The 19,069-nt window shown below is 44.5% G+C and overlaps 1 protein-coding gene across 1 annotated transcript in view; it reads right to left on the bottom strand.

The window, feature by feature from the left end:
* The window catches only part of CCDC134 (coiled-coil domain containing 134), a 161,616-nt gene extending 154,849 nt beyond the window's left edge, over positions 1 to 6,767 (bottom strand). The window contains exon 1 of the mRNA XM_077452523.1: positions 6,474 to 6,767. The gene's annotated coding sequence lies outside the window, so the exon portion shown is untranslated. The remainder of the gene's footprint in view (positions 1 to 6,473) is intronic.
* Positions 6,768 to 19,069: the final 12,302 nt, after the last annotated feature.

Below are 19,069 nucleotides of genomic sequence, written 5' to 3' on the forward strand. Positions count from 1 at the left end.
TTCAAAAAACTCACTATGCCCCATACTAAATACATTGGACTGTCATATTTACAAAAAGGGGACATTTTAGGGCCTTGAGAAATGAGATAAGCAGTTAGTACATCAAAATTGATCAATTTTCAGTGATATGTAGCATAACTCTAAGCCCTTGTACACACGGTCGGAGATTCCGAAAACCAAATCCGTCTGAGTAATTCCGACGGTTTAATTCTGGAAGAGGTCCGGAAGTGATGTTGCATACACACGGTCGGACTAAGTTGTCGGAAAATCCAACTGTACATAACATGATGACGTTATTTCGTTACGACGGGACTACGTTCAGGCTAGTAGCCAATAGCTTTGGTCTAGGAATTTGTAATGAGCATGCGTGGCACTTTGTCCGTCGGAGTAGGCTACACATGATTGGAGTATGTCCGATCGGAGCATTTTATCTGAAAATTTTACCGGCAAGTTGGAAAAGTTGGTCTGTCGGAAACAGTCCAATGCAGACCACACACAGTCGGAATATCCGACAAAACGGTCCGATAGGAAACATTCCGGCGGAATCTCCGACCGTGTGTACAAGGGCTTACACAAAGATTTTTTTTTTGTACCAAAAGACATTTAGCAGAATACATTCTGGCCTAAATTTATGCGAAATTCGATTTTATTGGATTTTTTTTTTTTTTTAAACTGAAAGTAGAAAATATTAGGATTTTTTTCCCCAAAATTTTCACTTCTAAATCGCAAAAAATAAAAAATCCAGTGGTAAATACATAGTAAGTGAGGTTGAAAAAAGACAAGCCCAACCTACAGTGGTGTGAAAAAGTGTTTGCCCCCTTCCTCATTTCCTGTTCCTTTGCATGTTTGTCACACTTAAGTGTTTCGGAACATCAAACCAATTTAAACAATAGTCAAGGACAACACAAGTAAACACAAAATGCAATTTGTAAATGAAGGTGTTTATTATTAAAGGTGAAAAAAAATCCAAACCATCATGGCCCTGTGTGAAAAAGTGATTGCCCCCCTTGTTAAAACATACTATAACTGTGGTTGTCCACACCTGAGTTCAATTTCTCTAGCCACACCCAGGCCTGATTATTGCCACACCTGTTCACAATCAAGGCATCACTTAAATAGGAGCTGCTTGACACAGTAAGGTCCACCAGAAGATCCTTAAAAGCTACACATCATGCCGAGACCCAAAGAAATTCAGGAACAATTGAGAAAGAAAGTAATTGAGATCTATCAGTCTGGAAAGGGTTATAAAGCCATTTCCAAAGCTTTGGGAATCCAGCGAACCACAGTGAGAGCCATTATCCACAAATGGCGAAGACATGGAACAGTGGTGAACCTTCCCAGGAGTGGCCGGCCGCCCAAAATTACCCCAAGAGCGCAGCGACGACTCATCCAAGAGGTCACAAAAGACCCCACAACAACGTCCAAGGAACTGCAGGCCTCACTTGCCTCAGTTAAGGTCAGCGTTCATGCCTCCACCATCAGGAAAAGACTGGGCAAAAATGGCCTGCATGGCAGAGTTCCAAGGAGAAAACCACTGCTGAGCAAAAAGAACATCAAAGCTCGTCTCAATTTCTCCACAACACATCTTGATGATCCCCAAGACTTTTGGGGACAACATTCTGTGGACCGATGAGACAAAAGAGGAACTCTTTGGAAGGTGTGTGTCCAAGTATATCTGGCGTAGAAGGAACACTGCATTTCATAAAAAGAACATTATACCAACAGTAAAATATGGTGGTGGTAGTGTGATGGTCTGGGGCTGTTTTGCTGCTTCAGGACCTGGAAGACTTGCCGTGATAAAAGGAACTATGAATTCTGCTGTCTACCAAGAGATCCTGAAGGAGAATGTCCGACCATCTGTTCGTGTACTCAAGCTGAAACGAACTTGGGTTCTGCAGCAGGACAATGATCCTAAACACATCAGCAAGTCCACCACCGAATGGCTGAAGAAAAACAAAATGAAGACTTTGGAGTGGCCTAGCCAAAGTCCTGACCTGAATCCTATTGAGATGTTGTGGTATGACCTTAAAAAGGCTGTTCATGCTCGAAAACCCTCTAATGTAACTGAATTAGGACAATTCTGCAAAGATGAGTGGGCCAAAATTCCTCCAGGACGCTGTAAAAGCCTCATTGCACGTTATCGCAAACGCTTGGTTGCAGTTGTTGCTGCTAAGGGTGGCCCAACCAGTTATTAGGTTTAGGGGGCAATCACTTTCACACAGGGCCATGATGGTTTGGATTTTTTTTCACCTTTAATAATAAACACCTTAATTTACAAATTGCATTTTGTGTTTACTTGTGTTGTCCTTGACTATTGTTTAAATTGGTTTGATGTTCCGAAACACTTAAGTGTGACAAACATGCAAAGGAACAGGAAATGAGGAAGGGGGCAAACACTTTTTCACACCACTGTATGTGTGTTATTATAGGTCAGTATTACATTGTATATCCCTGTATGTTGCGGTCCTTCAGGTGCTTATCTGATAGTTTTTTGTAACTATTGATGCCCCCCTGTGAAGCCACCACATGTGGAAGGGAATTCCACATCTTTGCCGCTTACAGTAAATAAACCCTGTATGCAGTTTTCTTTTCTTCAAAGTTTAGTGAGTGGCCACGTGTCTTATTAAACTCCTTTCCGCAAAAAAGTTTTATCCCTATTGTGGGCATCACCAGTATAGTATTTGTAAAATGAAATATCACCTCAAGCGGCTTTTCTCCAGAGAGAATAATTTTATTTAACTTTATTATCTTTGTACTTGCTCCATTTCCAGCACATCCTTCCTGAGGACTGGTGCCCAGAACTAGACAGCATACTCAAGGTGAGGCCAGACCAGTCTTTTAGAGTAGGAGAATTAAGCCCTAGATTTAATCCCCCTTTTAAATCTGTGTCAATATTCTGTTTGCTTTGTTAGCAGTGGCTTGGCATTGCAAGCTATTGCTGAGCCTATCATCTACTAGGACCCCCAGGTCCTTTTCCATCCTAGATTCTCCCCTAGTTCACACCCTAGTGAGTAGATTGCATTCATATGCATAATTTTACATTTTTCTACATTAAACCTCATTTGCCATGTAGTTGCCCCCCTCATTAATTTGTTCAGATCTTCTTGCAAGGTTTCCACATCCTGCAGAGAAGTAATTGCCTTGCTTAGCTTAGTGCCCTCCACAAATACAGAGATTGAGCTGTTTACCCCATCCTCCAGGTCATTTACGAACAAATGAAACAGGATTAGTCCCAGCACAGAACTCTAGGGGATTCCACTTTCCACTCCTGACCAGAGTCCTCCCCATTTATCACTACCCTCTGAACTCGTCCCTGTAGCCAATTTTCAATCCATGTACTCAACCTATGGTCCATGCCAACAGACCTTACTTTGTACAGTAAACGTTTATGGGAAACGGTGTCAAATGCTTTTGGAAAATCCAGATACACCACATCTACGTTCCTTCCTTTATCTAGATGGCAGCTCACCTCATCATAGAAGGTTAATAGATTGGTTTGGCGAGAACGATTCTTCATGAATCCATGTGGATTACTGCTAATGATACTGTTCTCATTACTAAAATCTTCTATATAGTCCCTTATCATCCCCTCCAAGAGCTTGCATAAAATTGATGTTAGGCTAATTGGTCTAATTCCCAGGTATGTATCTTGGTCCTTTTTAAAATATTGGTGCTACATTGGCTTTTCTCCAATCAGGTGGTGCTATTCCAGTCAGTAGACGGTTTGTAAAAATTAGGAACAATGGTCTTGCAATTACTTGACTGAGTTCCTCAAGGTCCCTCGGGTGCAAGCCATCTGGTCCCAGTGACTTATTAATGTTACATTTTCCAAGTCCATATCTAATGCTGTCCTCTGTTAGCCATAAGGGTGTTTCCTGTGATGTGTCACGAGGATAAACATTGCAGTTTTGTTTACCGAGCCCCCCCCCCCCCCGTTTCCCTCGTGAAGACTGAGGAGAAGAAAAAAAATTCAATACCTTTGCCATCTCTCCATCCTTAGCAACCAGATGGAACTATGCCATCGAAAACCATATAACCTTACTTTCCATGCATTTTTGATGCAGAAAAAAATGCACTGGACTGCATGTGGTGTAAACTGGTCCTAAATAAACACCACTGATTTGGGTTATTTTCACCAAAGACATGTAGCAGAATACAGTTTGGCCTAAATTACATAGAAAGATTTGCAAAATGTTATAACAGAAACAAAGAAAAACGTTTTTTTCCCCAGAATGTTTGGTCTTTTTTAAATGTTTTCACTAAACTAAAACCCAGCAGCAATTAAATACCACTATAAGAAATCTATTTGAGGGAAGAGATTTAATACGGGTACAGTGTTGCATGAAAGCGCAATTGTCATTAAAAGTGTGACAGCGCTGAAAGCTGAAAATTGGCCTCGGCAGGAAGGAATGAAAGTGGCAAGTATTGAAATTATTAAAAGAGTTAAAAAAAAAACAAAAAAAAAAAAAAAAACACCCATTTCGTTTTTCGGGTAGACCTGATCAGATGCTCCATTCACGCCTATTGAGCGGCAGATGTCAGCAACATATCCGCTGACATCCACCGCTATTTGCTCCAATCCTGTCTGCCATCCAGACTGATGTGACCTTATTTTTCATCCGTCTGGCGGATCAGATGAGAACGGACAGGCTGTCTGTTTTCATCTGATCTCCACATAGAGCAAAGCAGCGCTCTGACAGGTCCGTCTCTGCACAGTGAGCAGAGACTGACCTGTCATCTGCCTGCTCAGCTGGGATCAGCGGAGCGAATTTCCCGCTGAGCAAACCGCCTGCTTGAAACAAGCCTTATACTCGCCTAGCTAGACGCAACATCGATCCACTTTAGCCCATTGGTTGGCTGAAAACAGATCACAGGAGTGCAGAACGAACTGTACTCCTGTAATCTATAGAAGTATGACCAAAGTAGCTTTGGCCAGACTTCTACTTTAAAAAGCCTCTATACATGAAACCTAAAGCTGGTTATGGACAGTGGGCTGAAAGAAAATCATAAAATAAAAACGAATAGATTCCTCTACAAACTAGCTGGACCTTACCTGTAGCAAAAAGTGAATTGTAATGCCGTGTATACACGATCGGAATTTCGGCCAGCAAAAGTCCGTTGAGAGCTTTTCATCGGAAAATGCAACCGTGTGTATGCTCCATCAGAATTTAGTTGGCCGAATTCCCGCCAGCAAAAATTTGACAGCAGGTTCTCAATTTGGAAAAACCTTTGATCAGAAATTCCGATCATGTATTTGCAATTCCAATGCGCAAAAACTCATGCATGCACAGATTCAACTACGAGATGGAAGCTATTGGCTACTAGCTATTGAACTTCCTTTTTTCTAGTCCCGTCATACGTGCTCTACGTTACCGCGTTCTTGGCGGTTGGAATTTGGTGTGACCGTGTGTAGGCAAGACAGTTTGAACGGAATTCCGACAGGAAAGCCATCAGAGCTTTTTCCCCCCCAACAAGAATTCTGATCGTGTGTACACGGCATAAGAGTTTACAACCACTTTAATTGAATATTTGTATTTACAGGAGATCAGTTCTGACACCAGTTATTTGCTGGTGTGACAGTTTGGTTGAGGACACATGCAAATGTGACAGTAAGCAATCCCGGCATTCCAGAAATGTAACTTTTGTGAAACCATTAAACCGATTTATTAAGTTGTTATGGGTACATTTCTGCTTTAAGACACATTGGCTGAGTGGTGACCAGGTTTGGTCAGAACTTGGGTTCAGACTGAGTCCAAAAAGGAAGCTGTCACTCCCGGACAATCAACTGCTGTATGTAGCCAAAGGGGCGGGGTGATGTTTATGACATCACTGATCCAATATGGCTATGCATGGCCATAGCAATGAAAAGAGTAGAGCCATAGAAAGTAAGGGTTCACATGGAGAAGTTCTGGAAACAATACTTATTAGATTCACGTCAGCTGTACATGTGTTTAACCTGCTTTTCAGTGTAAATGAATAAGAAATCAGTTGAGAGAGCTGAATGGAATACGGTGCATCAAAGAAAACGCAAAGCAAAATGAAGTAGAGGCGCTGTGACGTTTACCTTGCGCACATTTGACATGCATTGGAGACATACAAACCCACATTGTGATATTTTTATTTCCAGGAGGAGCCCAGACTGGTCCAAATGGGCAACAGCAGCTCCCAGGTCGATGTGTCAGTCAGACAATGAGTGTGTGACCTCTTCTTATTAAACACAATAATAAACCTGCTCTCACAGCTACCATGTCACATACATAGGCCATCGAGAGCTGAGCCCTCCAACCAGCCTGATCATTAGTACAAGTCATGTGACGTCAGGGAAGCACAATATACAATGTATAACCCATGGAGTAGTGGGCGCCTATACAGACCAATCGGTGTATAGCTCATTCATGCAATGTAAACCGATCACTATGTCAGCCCATCGCTCCGATCCATAAGCACAATCATCCCCAGCACTGGACACTGACCTGAGCAGCAGCCGGCAGCACAGACGTGTTGGACCCTTCACTCCCTCTGGGCTCTCATGCTGCTTATTTCCAGGTATATTTTTCGAGCACCTTCAGCCACCAATCAGACGCTTCTCCCTCGCTGACGTCACCTCCTGTGCCGCTTCCCACACGTCTCTGCTATGTAGATGTGCTGGTGATGTCTTGCTGTGTGTGATTGCAGCGCGTTATTCTGCAATAACGGGTGCAATAAAGCAGACTCGTGGCAGCAGATGTAGTGAAGGAGCCAAGCTGAAGAGACATGTACCTTTCTATGTGCGTGAAAAAACAATCACGTTTTAAATAGTCCTGACCAAGAACAAATCATCGTGGCTAATTTGGTGCCCTCTGCTGGTCGTACCGTGTATAGCTGTACAAGGGGTGCTGTCATTTCATGCTTGAGCTGTTTTCACGGCTTGATCGGAACACTAACGACATCAGTCCTCCATAGATTTGCATGTGGTTTTCAAATCAAGTTATTTATAACAGAACATCATATTAAAACCGTAGTAAAAGGGTTGCGTGCATGCGTTAAAGCCCAGCTTCGGGCAAGTACAAAATGATCCTCTGCGCTGGGGCTGTGCCTGCACTGTAAGGGTTAATTTCTCATTTTGGTCTGGGAGAACAATAATTCACAAAATTAAAAATAGCGCCTCTCAAGCCTCCCAGTGCGAGAGCCCGATTGCTTTCACACAGGGGCGCTGTGCTTGCAGGACCGAAAAAAAAGTCTTTGGGTGGGAAGAAGGAGAAGACTGGAGGAAGAAGCGGGAGAAGAAGACATTTTTAACCGCTTAAGCCCAGACAATTTGGCTGGCCAAAGACCAGACCACTTTTGCGATTCGGCACTGCGTTGCTTTAGCTAACAATTGTGCAGTCGTGCGACATGGCTCCCAAACAAAATTGACATCCTTTTTGCCCAACAAATAGAGCTTTCTTATGGTGGTATTTGATCACCTCTGCGGTTTTTATTTTTGCACTATAAACAAAAAAAGAGCGACAATTTTGAAAAAAAAACACATTATTTTTAAATTTTTGCTATAATAAATATCCCCAAAAAAGATATAAAAAAAACTTTTTTTCCTCAGTTTAGGCTGTTACATATTCTTCTACATATTTTTGGTAAAAGAAAATCGCAATAAGCGTATATTGATTGGTTTGCGCAAAAGTTATAGCGTCTACAAAATAGGGGATAGTTTTATGGCATTTTTATTAATATTTTTATTTTTTTACTAGTAATGGTGGCGATCAGTGATTTTTATCGCTGATTATTGGGACCAATAATGGGTTACCATCAGGGCAGGACTTACCATTGGGCTTGACTGGGCTCAAGCCCATGGGCCCCACCCAATAGGGGGCCCCGCCAAGATACACAGCCGAGTGTACTCGGCTCGGCTCTGCTCACAGTCCTGCCCTATGATGGACATAACACAGGGACTAGGTGTGACTGTGAGCCGAGCACACTCGGCTACTCTTGGCTCCACTCGGGACTGCGAGAGGACCCGAGAGCTGCCAAGAGCCGCCAAGAGGACCCGAGAGCCGCCGCGATACATAGGACTCTATCTCGGCGGCGCCATTTTTAAATTTCAAGACTGCAATGACAAGGCTGCAAATAACACTGGGGCAAGGCTGCAGATGGATGGGCAAGGCTGCAGATGGACACTGATAAGGCTGCATTGATGGGCGTTTAAAGTTTAAGTTTTTACGTTTTTTTCCTTAAACATCCTTCGTAAAAGTTTTTTTCCTTAAAATTCCCTCCTAAACTTGGGGTGCGTGTTATACGCCGCCGCGTGTTATACGCCGATAAATATGGTAATGTATAGAAGGTAGGGCCCCCGAAAGTGACTCAAGCCCAGGGGCCCCCACCACCCTAAGTCCTGCCCTGGTTACCATTATTATTGGGACCGTTGGCATTAATATAGCGATCAGTGCGATTAAAATTGCTGTAAAATATCACTGGCAGTGAAGGGGTTAACACTAGGGGGCAGTGAAGGGGTTAATATGTATCCTAGGAAGTGTTTTAACTGAAGGGGGATGGGACTGTGCAGGGAAACTACTCTGTATGAACAGACGATCTGTCAGTTCACTGCTCAGAGAACCAAACTGTGTGTTTACACACACAGCTCTGGGTTCTCAGTGTGCCCTAGCGATCGTGGGAGCCCGGCGGTGATCGAGACCGCCGGGCACTCACTTCGGCTTGGGGAGCGAGCGGTGGGGGGGTCGTGCGCGCGTGCCTCTGGCGGCGCACAAGTGGGCCCTAGTGGACGTTTATGCTACCGACGGAGCATAATGGGCAATTCGCGCAGTCGAGCCATGCTGTTGCAGTACAACTGTGGCGGCTGGTTGGCTAGCGGTTAACCACTTGCTTACTGGGCACTTAAACCCCCCTCAGTCCCAGACCAATTTTCAGCTTTCAGTGCTCTCACATTTTGAATGACAATTACTCAGTCATGCAACACTGTAACCAAATGATTTTTTTGTCCTTTTCTTCATACCAATAGAGCTTTCTTTTGGTGGTATTTGATCACCTCTCGGTTTTTTATTTTCTGCGCTATAAATGAAAAAAGACCGAAAATTTTGAAAAAAAATGAATTTTTCTTCGTTTCTGTGACAAAATTTAGCAAATTAGCAATTTTTCTTCATAAATTTTGGCCACAATTTATACTACTACACATCTTTGGTAAAAATAACCCAAATTTTTGCATATTATATGATCTGTGTGAAATTTATAGAGTCTACAAGCTATGGTGCAAATCATAAAGATTTGCAAAAAAAGATCACATCTGATGTACTAAGGCCTATCTCCATTCTTGAGACCCTAACAAGCCAGGAAAGTACAAATGCCCCCCAAATGACCCCTTTTTGGAAAGTAGACATTCCAATGTATTTAGTAAGAGGCATGGTTAGTTATTTTAAGTTGTCATTTTTTCCCATAATTCTTTGCAAAATGACGATTTTTTTTTTTTTTTTCACAAAATTTTCATTGTAATAGCTTATTTCTCCCACACGGAATGTGCATACCACAAATAACACCCCAAAATACATACTCCTACTCCTCCTGAGTATAACGATACCACATGTGTGAGACTTTTACGCAGCCTGACCACATACAGAGGCCTAATTTTGAAGTAGCACCTTCAGGCATTCTAGGAGCATAAATTACACATTTCATTTCTCAACCACCTATTACAGTTTTGAAGGCCCTGGAACACCAGGGCAATGGAAACGTCCAGAAAATGACCCCATTTTGGAAAGCTAACACCCCAACGTATAATCTATGAGGCATAATGAGTCTTTTCAATGGTTCATTTTTTTCCAGAAGTTTTCGGAAAATGTGGAAAAAAATGAAAACGCATTTTTTTTTACACAAAGTTGTCCGTTTATAAGATATTTCCAACGCATAGCATTTACATAGCAAAAATAACACCCCAAAATACGTTCTACTACTCCTCCTGAGTATAACGATACCAAATGTGTGAGACTTTTACACAGCCTGACCACATACAGAGGCCTAATTTTGAAGTAGCACCTTCAGGCATTCTAAGAGCATAAATTACACATTTCATTTCTCAATCACCTATTACAGTTTTGAAGGCCCTGGAACACCAGGGCAATGGAAACGTCCAGAAAATGACCCCATTTTGGAAAGCTAACACCCCAACGTATAATCTATGAGGCATAATGAGTCTTTTCAATGGTTCATTTTTTTCCAGAAGTTTTCGGAAAATGTGGAAAAAAATGAAAACGCATTTTTTTTTACACAAAGTTGTCCGTTTATAAGATATTTCCAACGCATAGCATTTACATAGCAAAAATAACACCCCAAAATACGTTCTACTACTCCTCCTGAGTATAACGATACCACATGTGTGAGACTTTTACACAGCCTGACCACATACAGAGGCCTAATTTTGAAGTAGCACCTTCAGGCATTCTAAGAGCATAAATTACACATTTCATTTCTCAATCACCTATTACAGTTTTGAAGGCCCTGGAACACCAGGGCAATGGAAACGTCCAGAAAATGACCCCATTTTGGAAAGCTAACACCCCAACGTATAATCTATGAGGCATAATGAGTCTTTTCAATGGTTCATTTTTTTCCAGAAGTTTTCGGAAAATGTGGAAAAAAATGAAAACGCATTTTTTTTTACACAAAGTTGTCCGTTTATAAGATATTTCCAACGCATAGCATTTACATAGCAAAAATAACACCCCAAAATACGTTCTACTACTCCTCCTGAGTATAACGATACCAAATGTGTGAGACTTTTACACAGCCTGACCACATACAGAGGCCTAATTTTGAAGTAGCACCTTCAGGCATTCTAGGAGCATAAATTACACATTTCATTTCTCAACCACCTATTACAGTTTTGAAGGCCCTGGAACACCAGGGCAATGGAAACGTCCAGAAAATGACCCCATTTTGGAAAGCTAACACCCCAACGTATAATCTATGAGGCATAATGAGTCTTTTCAATGGTTCATTTTTTTCCAGAAGTTTTCGGAAAATGTGGAAAAAAATGAAAACGCATTTTTTTTTACACAAAGTTGTCCGTTTATAAGATATTTCCAACGCATAGCATTTACATAGCAAAAATAACACCCCAAAATACGTTCTACTACTCCTCCTGAGTATAACGATACCACATGTGTGAGACTTTTACACAGCCTGACCAAATACAGAGGCGCAACATGCAAGAAACACCGTCGGCGTTCCAGGGACACATAGCCTGCACATACCAAGAATTACACCCCCAAATACATTATGCTGAGCAAAGGGTAAAGAAAAGATTACCTGTGGTTTTAGAAGCACAGTTGTCCACAGGAGGATATCACTGGTCCAGGCAGCAGGCAGGGACTTGGTCAGCAACAGCGAACACAGTTTTTCAGGCAGCAGGCAGGGATACTGTCCATATTACAGTCCAGGGTTAGTGCAGAGATGTCAGCAGTGCCAAAAATATTGGTCCTGGTAGTAGGCAGGTCCCTGTGGTGTGGTCAGTGCGGCATGATGGCAGTAAGTCCTACAGGCAGCAGACAAAAGTAGAGCCTCGTTCAGGACAGAATGGGGATAGGGGTAGAGGCTTCTCCCTCCCAAATCTCTTTGAAGCCTCCGAGTCTCCAGACCCTAATCTAGGAATAAGAAAACAAAGAAAATTGTTTTCTTCTTCCAGAAAAACTATACTGGAGCCCCTCACATATGTGAGACCCCGTGTTGAATCCCACTAGTCCAGTTGCAGAATACAAGATCAGTCCAAGAGGCAGGCAAATATCGTGGTCAAACAGTCCAAGGTCAGTTCCAGATCAGGCAGAGATATATACAGAATCGTTAGACAGAAGCATGGTCGAATAACAGTCCAGGGTCAGTTCCAGATGAGGCAGAGGTATGTACAGAATCGTTAGGCAGAAGCGTGGTCGAATAACAGTCCAGGGTCAGTTCCAGATCAGGCAGCGGTATGTACAGAATCGGCAGGCATAAGAGTGGTCAAATAACAAGCCAGGGTCCGTTACAGAGCAGGCAGTGGCATAAGGGGTGTGAAGGTGTATGAAGGCAGGAACTGAGGATTATGTTTACCATACTTCACTAAAAATTTATTGAAGTATGGTAACGCCGAAAACAGTCGCCTATACAGAGGCCTGGTTGGGAAGGACATTGTGCACAATAATAAGATGTGTCTTTTCTGACTCCTGCTTTGGTACACACCTTACATCTTTTTTGGCGTCTTTTGCCTGCTGGTGTGGGGGGAATTTTATCCGGAAAGTGGCGCTCGGAGAGTCGACTTACAACGTCTGATCGGATATTTTCTAGTGGGCCGTTTGGGAATAAAAGGGCTGTGAAAACTTCCTCCTGGTAGCCAAAGAAACGTTTGGGGTTTTGGGTGGCGTTGCTGTAAATTACATATGAATTGTAAATGGCCAATTGAAAAAAATAAATTACTACTTTTTTGTACCAATGATATGTCCGTCTTGAGACCAGATATGGTTCCATCATTTGGTCGTTGAAGTCGACTCCTCCCATGAACAAATTATACTCTGAAATACATTTGGGTTTCTTTACGGGGCCATTCCTTCTGGGGATTTCTACGAAGGTATCGTTGTGGATAGAAGATAACATGTACACATCTCTTCTGTCCCTCCACTTCACTGCCAGAACCTCCTTGTTTCTTAGACTTGCGGTTTCTCCTTTCCGCAGCTTCTTGTTCACCAGACTTTGAGGAAAGCCCTTCCGGTTCTTTTTTACAGTGCCACATGCTGGCGTCTTCTTCCGGTGAAGGTTGTGGAACAGGGGCAGAGATGTGTAGAAGTTGTCTACATAGAGGTGGTAGCCTTTATCCAGTAGGGGGTATATGAGGTCCCAAACAATTTTTCCGCTGGATCCCAAATAATCCGGACAATTAGGGGGCTGTAGCTGGGTGTCCTTCCCTTCGTACACCTTGAAGGAATATGTGTACCCTGTGGCTCGGTCACATAATTTGTAGACCTTCACCCCATAGCGGGCCCTTTTGCTGGGCATAAATTGCTTCATCCTAAGCCTGCCACTAAATTTAATAAGGGACTCATCCACACATATGTGTTGGTCCGGGGTAAACAATTTGGGGAATATTTCTGAAAAATAATTTAGTATTGGTCGAATTTTGTAAAGGCGGTCAAAATTTGGATCATTTCGTGGAAGGCATTGGGAATTGTCACTGAAATGTAAGAACCTCAGGATCATCTGATATCTGTGTCTGGGCATTACCGCGGAGAAGAGCGGTGAGTGGTGGAGGGGGTGGGTTGACCAGTAGGTACGTAATTGGTTTTTTTTGTTGAGTCCCATATTAAATGTGAGGCCTAAAAAAAGCTTGAACTCCTCCACCGTTAGGTCTCTCCATTCGTAGGGACGGGCATAATAGGAGGTTGGATTTTGAAAAATACATTGTTGTGCATACAGGTTGCACTGGGCCACAATTGACGCCAACATGTCCTCCGTAAAAATTAAATTAAAAAAATCGATGGGGCTAAAATTCTCCGTGTCCACCTGGACTCCTGGCTGGGCGGTGAAAGGGGGAACATTGGCCTCTCCTGAATTAGGAGGAAGCCACAAGGGGTTCTGAAGGGCATAGGGAAGGCCAGCATGGCTCCTAACCCTTTGGGGCTGAGATGACACCCCACTGGTACTTGGCCTTTCTTGCTGGGGCACTGCGGTGCTGGTGGACGGCATTGCGGTGCTGGTGGACGGCACTGCGGTGCTGGTGGACGGCACTGCCTCACTAGAACGCCTTCGCTTGATGGGCCGGATATCTTCCTCCTCGGATTCATCAGTCAGTGTTTCACTGCTGAGGACTGGCTCATAAGTTACGTCGGCTTCAGAATCCGAATCCGAAAAGGAATCGGAAGAGGAGAGCTCCCCGTTGCTCTCGTCGGCCGCGGAAATAATTTGGTACGCCTCCTCATCGGAAAAGACGCGTTTAGCCATTGTAGCACTGATGGGCACTGATGAGGTGGCACAGATGGGCGTTTTTGAGGTGGCACAGATGGGCGCTTTTGAGGTGGCACAAATGGACACTGATGGGTCGGCACAGATGTGCACTGATTTATTGCACAGATGTGCAGATTTGTTGCACGGATGTGCACTGATGAGGCGGCAGATGGGCACTGCTGAGGCGGCAGATGGGCACTGCTGAGGCGGCACAGATGGGCACTGCTGAGGCGGCACAGATGGGCACTGCTGAGGCGGCACAGATGGGCACTGCTGAGGCGGCAGATGGGCACTGATGGGTCGGCACAGATGTGCACTGATTTATTGCACGGATGTGCACTGATTTATTGCACGGATGTGCACTGCTGAGGTGGCAGATGGGCACTGCTGAGGCGGCAGATGGGCACTGCTGAGGCGGCAGATGGGCACTGCTGAGGCGGCAGAGATGGGCACTGCTGAGTCGGCACAGATGGGCACTGCTGAGTCGGCAGATGGGCACTGATAGGTCGGCACAGATGTGCACTGATTTATTGCACGGATGTGCACTGATAAGGCAGCAGATGGGCACAGATGGGCACTGCTTAGGCGGCACAGATGGGCACTGCTTAGGCGGCACAGATGGGCACTGCTGAGGCGGCACAGATGGGCACTGCTTAGGCGGCACAGATGGGCACTGCTGAGGCACAGATGGGCACCGATTGGTACAGATGGGCACCGATTGGCACTGGCTGGCACTGGCTGGCACTGGTGGGCACTGGCGGGCACTGGCGGGCACTGGCGGGGCACTGGCGGGCACTGGCGGTGCACAGATGGAGCACTGGCGGTGCACAGGTGGGCACAGGTGGGCACAGGCGGGCACAGGCGGGCACAGGCGGGCACAGGTGGGCACAGGTGGGCACAGGTGGGCACAGGTGGGCACTGGCAGGGTAGATCTGGGCACTGGCAGGGCACTGGCAGGGTAGATCTGGGCACTGGCAGGGCACTGGCAGGGTAGATCTGGGCACAGGTGGGGTTTTTATCTGTTTACTGACAATTTTACACTCACAAGGCACATTCGGTCTCCTCACACGCTATCGCTGTGTGAGGAGACACGTTTGGCAATGGGTGATGATCTCATTTGTTTACATTTGAGATCATCACCCATTGGAGGAGGCGATCGCGCTGTAAACGGCCGCTGTGATTGGCCGTTTACAGCGATCTGTGATTGGCTGTGTCCAGCGGACACGGCCAACACAGATTTTCCCCGATGCGCGCTCCCGGGAGCGCGCGGGGAACTCTTAAAGGGGACGACGTCAATAGACGTAGTCCTGAAAATTGAGATCCGCGCTATACACGTCATTTTACTATAGCGCGGATCTCAAGTGGTTAATAAAGGACTTGTCAAAAACTGTCTATTGTCACACTACACTACTTTTTTTGGTGAATGGGTAGGGGCCGTGATCTGGGGGTCCCCCTTGTTAAACTGGGCTTCCAGATTCTGATAAGCTCATTCCCCCATTGTTGTGGGGGGCGCCCACCCCCCCATGTTGAGGGCATGCGGACTGGTATGGTTCAGGAAGGGGGGGGGTGCTCGCTCGTCCCTTCCCTTTCCTGACCTGCTGGGCTGCATGCTCAGATAAGGGGCTGGTATGGATTTTGGGGGGATCCCACACCATTTTCTTTATCAATTTTGGCGTGGGGGGGTTCCCTCTGAATCCATACTAGACCCAAGGGCGTGGTATGGACCGGCAATTAGCCGGCAATTCTATTTCCTGGTGCCTCCATGGCAGCATACCTGTGATAAGCTCCGCCCTGGAGTCCTCCCCTCAGGATAGTTATTAGCTTTATAAAATGACCCCTATGTCCCCCCCAGCATTCTCCTTTTTTCCTCATACCCTGAAGGATAGTATCTGTGCGTGTCCTTTTACCTCCGCCTAGTGCGGTTTCCATCTGGATTCTGGCCTCTCCCAGATGCAGTCCCCTGTTTAGGTGGCTAAGCAGCGCTGGTCTGAGGGGAGCCCTTTCTGAGGGTCTTTTGGGGAGCAGCAGTTTCCTAAATGGGGCAATAGTCTGCTAGCGAGCGTGCTGAGGCTTCTTTGAAAGGGGTAGGTAAGGATTCTTTATTCTCCTTTCGGGTCTGCTATTTTCATTTTTTAGCTTCGTTTTACTGTTGTTTAAACATACCATTTTCCTGCTCTCCTTCATGCTCCTATAGTGCGGGGCGCCGTGTCTCTCCTCCTTTTACAAGAACGAGTAGCGTGGAATGGGCGGGGGGAGCTGTCAGCGATGAAAAAACGCATTAGTGTGAATTGAGCCTAAGGGTCCAAGCACATTAGGAGCATAAAAAAATATCAGAACCTCTGGCAGAAAAAGCAGCAGAAAAATGCTCATAGTAGCTCGTATTGCATAAGTGTTTAGGTGATTTTATGGGCATTTGCTTTTTTCATAGTTTTTTTTTTTTTAAACATCCCTTTTCTGCCTGAAAACTCCTTAAAAACACACTTGTGAAGGTTTTTTTTCTGCCTATAAACTCTCCTCTTGAAATATGCCTCTAAACACCCTAATGTGCATGGACACATAGGATAACACTAAGCTGCTTCTACAGGCAGGACAAAAAAACAAAAAACAAACACAAAACTCCTATAGCAGCTTTTTTAAGCCCAGTGTGCACGGACTCTTACTGTAACATTAAACACAATTTTGATATTATTTTTCATGACAGAAGCCCAAACCTCCGACTAAATCCTTTTCTCTTTCTGAAACTGAAAAGAGGTCCTTTTGATTCCTTACAAATAAGTAATGGAATGGGCCACACAACCACAAACCTTATGCTTCTAAATCCTCCAGGCTTGCACACAAGTCGTCTTCATCATGTCTGTTAGCAAACCCCTGGTCATAAAGCAGGCAGGATGTCTGGGTAAGAGACATGATGTCCATGGGCTGCAAGCTAGAGGTTAGCTTTCTGCCTCTGCCTTGATTCATGTCATCCAACCTCCCAACCTGATTCATGTAATTTCCTCCCAGGCTAGAAGACCTCCATCTTGTTCTTGCTGATCTTTTAAATCAAGTCCGTGTCATTGTTCCCTTGGCAGAAAAGTTTAGGAGCTTTACTCCAACCTTTGATATTTTCAAAACCAAAAATAGGGGGCATTAGCACCATTTTGGTCCCGAAGGCTGTATGTATCTTCATTCAAACTCATATCCTCCCTCTATCAAGAGGCAAAAAAAGCATACTTGCATGTCTCAATTTTCCCAGTGGACCAATGCTACCTTCACTTTGTTGTGGGCACTATCAACACTTGCCATCTATAGCCCTACCATTTGGCCTATGATCCAAACCATGCGTGTTCATCAAGTTTCTTGCCCCTGTGCTAGCCTTACTATGCTCTCAGAGTACATTCATTGTGGGAAAACTAGACAATATTCTGCTGTGAGAACAGTCAGATCAAGCTCTATTAATGTAATACAGACAGTTCAGATTTTAACAAGGTTCAGTTGGATTTGAACCTCCAGAAATGAGTGCTGGAACTAACACATGGCTTGGATTATCTGAGTATCATGGCAGACTCTCTCAGCTCAGGGAAAAGTTTTTCTTCCTCAAGAAAAATTCTACTCTGCTCCCATACTGGGGCTGTGCATTCCAGATTCTGACCAACTCTGTAGGAAAATTCTAGGCTTGATGTTAGTCTCCTTCTGGGCAGTCCTATTTGTTTATTTTCAATACAACATTCTGAGACATGGGACAAATTGGTGCAGTCTTGTACAAACCAATTCACCTGACATAGAAGGTCAGGTTGGTTCTGACCTTGTACCTCAGGAATTCAGCTTCAGGGTTGGAAACATCCTTCATCCCATTGTCATGAAAAGTCATTACAACAAATGCTAGCCTGAAGGGCTAGAAAGAAGGACTGGACCTGGTTGGTGCAGAGCACTTGGACGTTACAAGAATCTTTTCATCCTATCAATATCCCCCTTTTCACTCTCACTTGCAGGGTTCCATTCCTTGTTGCTATCACCTTTGCAAGTCATATCTCTTGCAGCTTTTTCCTGTAAAAAAAAAATTTTTGGTCTTATAAAATGATAAAGGAGTATTTAGACATAATAATGACAAATAGAGCCTCTTTTTTCTTAAAGTACATTTTTTAAGTAAATTTAGTCTTTCATCTCAATCAGGACATTGTTCTTACATCTCTTGGTCCAACTCCAATACATCAGTAGGAAATTTCTCTTCACTTTAAGGATGTAAATTGTGCTGCGCAGGTTTTACCTCTTACTCGCTGCAGTCTCCAAGAGGATCCCGACAATAATGTCGGGATCTATCCAGATGCCTGACTAGCAGCTGTTCAGCCCCTCAGCCCACTTTTGAGAGACTGAGCTAGTCATTCTAGCCCGTCTCCTCCCTGGTGGTCCAATAAGCAATGGTGGGACAGAGCACAGAGTGGTGATAGACAGTTGACGCTTTGTGTTAACAGCAGACCCAAGAACTAAGTAATCAGCTGTCACATGATTGCACAGTTCTCGGGCATAGAGGTGGCGGGGGACAGCTAGAGCAATGGACCCACGCTGCAGCCATGTAGGTGAGTATGTTTTTTTCACTTCTCAAAATCCAAAATAACAATTTTAGAGTAAGTACAAAAATCCAGTTTTATTGTAGTGCACCTCACCTATACTTAGCTGTGGTGGCTGCATTATTTTTTTGCTTTTCTTTAGCCTTTTTATTCCCCAACTTTTTCTATTTTTTTTATTTTTTTTTACCTGGTGTTACCTGGTATTTTCCTGTTAAATGACAACAGCAATCTAGGGCTGGATTAACGTAGGGGCTATTGGAGCTGCAGCTCCAGGCCCCTACCTTAATATAGGCCCAGCCACCCAAAAAGGACAGACTTCTCATGGAAAGCAATGGGCCAACGGGAAGAGATCTCCCCTGACAGGCCCTGCATTCCACATGTACTGCCTGGGCAGGGTGGTGGGATTGATAATGGGTACTACATGAGCAGTCCTAACAGAAGCCTGGGGCACTCCAATGCAGGGCTCTTACAGAAGTCTGGGGCTTCCATAGTGTTAGGCCTGTGCAGCTGCACTCTTTCAGCTCAGAGTGCATGCCAATGCACGGCCCTTACAGAAACTTGGCAAATCAAAT

This window comes from Lithobates pipiens, unplaced genomic scaffold, assembly GCF_037356315.1.
Source record: "Lithobates pipiens isolate NorthernLeopardFrog02 unplaced genomic scaffold, aLitPip1_a1.2 Scaffold_23, whole genome shotgun sequence".
Lineage (NCBI taxonomy): Eukaryota > Metazoa > Chordata > Amphibia > Anura > Ranidae > Lithobates > Lithobates pipiens.